A 5,938-nucleotide genomic window follows, 5' to 3' on the forward strand; every position below is an offset into this window, starting at 1 on the left:
AATACAGCTATGAAATGAAAATACTCTCATAAATTATTTCTTCTAGCTTTTTAAAAATATGTATATATATATATATATATATATATATATATATATATATATATATATATATATATATATATATATATATATATATATATATATATATATATATATATATATAGGGGTATTAGAGTAAAATAGCAGCTGTACTTAAACACTGTTGTAAGAAGAAACAGAACAAAGATTATGTCAGTCATGGTGTTTTGACAGTTCAAGCCGATTCAAATGAAAGCTTTAGTCTGATGATCAAAGTTTACTAAGTGTTTACACGTGTGGGTGGGAGGTACATGAAAGGTGCACCTCCTGTGACCAGCCCATGACCCTTTTAGGACCCTTTTGTATGTGATTATATGCACCAAGGAAAAAAGACAAGAAGAAAATAGAAAATTCAGACAATAATACATAATATACAGGACAATTGAAGAAAATAGAGATCCTCCACCAAAATTATGTATAGTCAACAACTTGCTAATTATACCAACGAAGAAACACAAGATGAGAATATAATGAAAACGCCACATGTATAAAACAAGAATAATATGTTAACTAGAAAAAGTCACAGGTCTCCGCCAGGTCAGGTAGGAGGTTATTGTGGCCTCCTGGTGGCGCTATAATAGGCCAATGTGAAAAGGGTGCCATTTCTTCTTAGGCCTTTAACGGCAATCGAACACTGCATTCATGATTTGAGGCATTTTGTTAAAAATGTATTTAGCTGAATTAGAACTGCTGGCGGTGCTATAACAGGCCAATGTGAAAAGGGTGGCATTTCTTCCTTGGTCTGCTCTAGTGGGAATGTGCATGCAAAATTTCATGGAAATTGCAGGCTGCGTTCATGATTTGAGGCAATTTGTTCAAAACGGACCTATCCTGCATACTTTGGAAGCCAATGTTAGCCAATTAGGATGGAATATGAAATATCGGACACATCCATCTTGATCACATGACTATAGAGATACTGTGTACCGATTTGCGTGATTTTTGGACAGAATCTGAAGGAGATAAAGCAAAAAAAAAGTTTTACAAAAGTCAGCCTTCTGGTGGCGCTCTAAAAGGCATGAGAAAAATGCAGGCCAAAGGTTTTTCCTTGGCCTCTAGGGATTGTGTGTGCAAAGTTTCACGCAGATCACTGCAGTAATAGGTAAAAACGCGAATCGGCCTGCTATAGCGCCACCATGAGGCTGATGTGAAAACTTTCGAGTAGCATTTCTTCCTCGGCCTAGTGAGAATGTGCGCGCAAAATTTCACGGAAATCGCATGCTTTGAGGCATTTTGTTCAAAACAAACCAATCCTGCACACTTTGAAAGCCAAGCCAATCAGGCATGGAATCAAACAGATCCGTGTCGATCACATGACTATAGAGATACTGTGTACTGATTTGCGTGAGGTTTGGACAAAATGTGATAAACATTATATAAAAAATGTGTTTTGCAAAAATTGGCCTCCTGGTGGCGCTATAAAAGGCCAATCTGAATAATTTGGGGCAGAGGTTCGGCTTTGGTATCCAGGGAGTGAGCTGTTCACAGACAGACACACACACGGATGGATGGACGGACGGACGGACGGACGGACAGGGTGCAAAACATACTCTCGCCATGCCTTTCGGCCTGACAATAATGAAAAGGCTACTCTATGGGCGCAGGGGTGCATTTCCAAATGGCCCAGAGGCCCTAGGCTTAGATGGCCCCTAATCCAGAACCTCTGCATGGAGTTGTTATCTACACCAGGCAGAGGTTAAGGGGGAAGATTTTCTCCCCTGTGTTGTCAGTCTGTTTTTGTGTGTGTGTGTGTGTGTGTGTGTGTGTGTGTGTGTGTGTGTGTGTGTGTGTGTGTGTGTGTGTGTGTGTGTGTGTGTGTGTGTGTGTGTGTGTGTGTGTGTGTGTGTCTGTCTGTCTGTCTGTCTGTCTGTCTGTCTGTCTGTCTGTCTGTCTGTCTGTCTGTCTGTCTGTCTGTCTGGTAATCAATTGATTGATCATTAAAATAAACATGCTCTGAAAATGCACCCTAGGCTTCGTCCACACGTACACGGGTATTTTCATAAACGCAGATATTTCGTTTTCGTTTTTGAAAACCTCCGCGTCTACACGGCCCTGTTTAAAAAAATCTCTCTGTCCACACGACAATGGCTAAACGTTAAACGACCCATGCAAAAACTCCGTTTACCGTGTCCACACGGGAACACATAGCCGGAGTTTTTAAAAATCTACACTGTGGCAGGAGTTTTCCAAAAGATGCGTTTACATGGAGCAAAAACGCGTTTGCGTGTGGACGAACCCCCCAAAACGCATATAAAAAGCTACGTTTATGAAAATACCCGTGTACGTGTGGACGAAGCCCTAGTCTAGTGGCCAGATGGGTGGGCCGCGAACGCTTTCATGATTATCAAGTGGGCCCTGATCCAGAAAGAGTTGAGAACCTTACTGGTCTAATAGGACAAATACGATGAACTGTATGTTCATTCTTCATAATATTACTTTACATGAAAAGGACAACAGGTTAAGTCAGAGCTGGATATAAAGTCTTAAAAGCGCCCTTCATCTCACATATTTTTTAATTTAAAGTTTTTAATATGTGAAATAATCATCAAAGGAGGAGAAAGGAAATGTCAGCAGTCGGTTTCTGTGTACGTGTTCTACTCAGGCCTCTTTTTCCTCAGCTTTTCTAAGTAAAGCGAGCAGCTTCTGGAACCTAAGCTGACCACAATGTCAGGGTACATGGGGCCACCGGAGGTCCCTTCGCTTTGTCTCTTCTTAGCGCATGAAGCTGTTGAAACCACAAGCTTGTAAACCCTTTTCTCACACATCCATCATGTCAGCATATTTAGAGCAGATAGACAACTTTCCATTTGCAAAAACAGGTGTGTTGACGTTACTGACATGTACTTAGAGAGACCCGAGTCACTACATTAAGGTTTTTAATGTAGCACATTAATATGATATGAATCATGTTGTATTATATTAATTATAATTATAAAATTGCATCGATTGCATATTAATATCTTTAACTTTGCATTCCTTGTTGCATAGTCAAAAGGCATTCATGTCAATAACAGAGCCCAAAAAGTCCTATTGATGAACTGAAGGAAGAGCCTAAACATTCACTTTGAAGAGGATACAAGAAAGAAACCATCATGATACCTTTAAAGTGAGTGTCTATCCCTTCAGTTTACCTATAGGACTTTAAAGGGACTGAGTTCATTTAATATATCAATATCATGCGTGCGTGCGTGCGTGCGTGCGTGCGTGCGTGCATGTGTGTGTCTGGGTGAGCATACAGTATGGTGTGTGCATGCACAAGTGAGTGTATGAACTTGATCATAGGAAGAGATCATAGGAAGATAGAGTGATTTTGAGAGAATGTTTTCACATGTTATTGTTATGATTATTAGACCTTTATTTAAGAAGGCCAGCGACGTTGAGATCACAACATCTCTTTTTCAAGGGAAACCTGGCCAAGATAGTCACAATTACAGTGTTGCTGCAAACAGCCTAACAACTGCATTAATTATACATTTCTGTTATGTAATTTGCCATATTGTGACCCCCAGATATATACATATTCCTCACTGCACCAAGAGGTGTAGGGAGGTGCAATGTGTTAGGGTGCACATTAATAGGCTACAAGAGGACCAAAAATATATATATATATATAAAAAAACATAAATGTGTTTTAACTGTACAAATCGTATTGAAGTCTACTGGGCAACAGATGTATACTATAGTACAGTAGTACTAATATAGTACTATAGTACTGTAGCTTGGCGTACCGACCATTTAAATGTACTGATTTTATTGTCTCTGCCAGGCCGAAAGGCATGGCGAGAGAGTATGTTTTACCCTCCGTCCGTCCGTCCGTCCGTCCGTCCGTGTGTCCGTGTGTGTGTGTCCGTCCGTCCTGTCCGTGTGTTACCAGCTAATCTCTGGCACCGTTGGCCCGGTCGCTGCGAAACTGTGCACACACTCCCTGGATGCCCATTCAGAACCTCTGCCTCAAATTGTTCACATGGGCCTGTTATAGCGCCACCTGGAGGACGATTTGTGCAAAACCCATTTGTTTACATTACTCCTACAGATTTTATCCAAACGTCATGCAAATCGGTACACGGTATCTCTATAGTCATGTGATCAACACGGATCTGTCCAATTTCCCATATTCCATCCTCATTGGCTAAGGTTTGCGTCCAAAATTTGCAGGATTGGTCCGTTTTGAACAAAATGCCTCAAATCATGAACGCAGCTTGCGATTTCCGTGAAATTTCACAAACACATTCCCACTAGGCCAAGGAAGAAATGCCACCCTTTTCCACATTGGCCTGTTATAGCGCCACCAGCAGGTCTGAATATAGCAAAACACATTTTTGGAACAAAATGCCTCAAATCAGGAATGCAGTGTCCGATTGCCGTGAACGACCTAAGAATAAATGGCACCCTTTTCACATTGGCCTATTATAGCGCCACCAGGAGGCCACAATAACGTACCTGACCTGGCGGAGACCTGTGCTCCGAGGAGCACTTTTTCTAGTTTTATTTAAATTCCAAAAGTCCTTTGTTCCTTTAGTGCAATTTGGCTTGCATATAAGCATTAAAGTAAAAACATTAAAAAACATTTTCCATTCAGTTGTAAGACACAACAGCTTATTATATACTAAAGATTGACTCTGAACTTATGTGTAATCTTTTGTCTTGTCAATGTCAATGCCTTGCAAACAAGAAAAGCCACATGCAGCAGCTCACACATGTAAGCTGTGGTTGGCCTTTGACAGACCACCGAGACTAAAGTGTGTAGCCTAGGCTACACTTGAACAGGATGTGTAGCTCAGGCGCAGTACAGTACATCTCTGAGAGGCCCAGATGATAGTTTTAGTTTTGTCTCAGAGTAACTGTTAATGCTTTACTGTGGAAGCAATAAGTAAGTACAAAGTGTACAAACATTAATACTTTTGCGTGTAATATACTGTATTGTACAGTCATTCTGTTGTTATTGGGAATGTGTTACGGGGATTAATGTGTCATATTGTTTTGTGTCATCTATTCATATCCCCTTGCTGTGCTCTGAGTGGACTGAGATGAAGCTTTGTAAAGCCAGTCCTATAAGGCAGTGGTTCTCAATGTGGGGTCTGGGGACCCCCAAGGGTCCTTGAGTGGGTTCTAGGAGGTCCCCAGCAAATTGAGGACTATTTCAAAAATAGCAAAATAACCAATCTACAAGCTCACAAGGTGTCACTATATGAAGCCTTATGAGCTTGTGCATTGATAAATCAAAGCACAAGCACAAGCTTTGTGCATGCATGCACAAAATAGAGAGGACAGGTTGAAAGTGGTTAATGTCGTTCAAATTTCACCAGCAAGAAGGTAATCCAATGAGAGAATACTGTAAGAATGACTATACTTCATTTCACTCTCCCCACCTACAGTCTAGACAGTAGAATTCTGTACTAAATCTAATCTAACAATTAAGATCTTCTCTATGGGGTCCACAGCTTGATATGTAGTGTATCAGTTTGGGAGTCCTTGTACAAAAGTTGACAACCACTGGGAGCATATTTGGCATTGGTGTTCTACATTATAAATAAAATGTTGTTCCTATCAAAAGTCATTGTTTTTATTTAAAACTATGCAGTAATTACCTAACAGGCAATTAATATTGTGAGAAAAGGTCACCACCCAAACTCAACCAGCCAACTGGAGATAGCCAACCAAACAAACAAACTGTGATGAACTTCAGTCAAAAATAGGGGTACAAACATGAAAGGTGTCAGTTTATTAATAAAGCTATATATACATTTTTTTAATCAAATCAATACAAATCAGTGATGTAGCTATAATATCTACAAAATTATGTAGCTACAACATCTGAGGAACGGAAGATAAATACATTTTCCCTTACGTACAAAAGATA

This window comes from Gymnoscopelus microlampas (genome assembly GCF_963454915.1).
Source record: "Gymnoscopelus microlampas genome assembly, chromosome: 11".
NCBI lineage: Eukaryota > Metazoa > Chordata > Actinopteri > Myctophiformes > Myctophidae > Gymnoscopelus > Gymnoscopelus microlampas.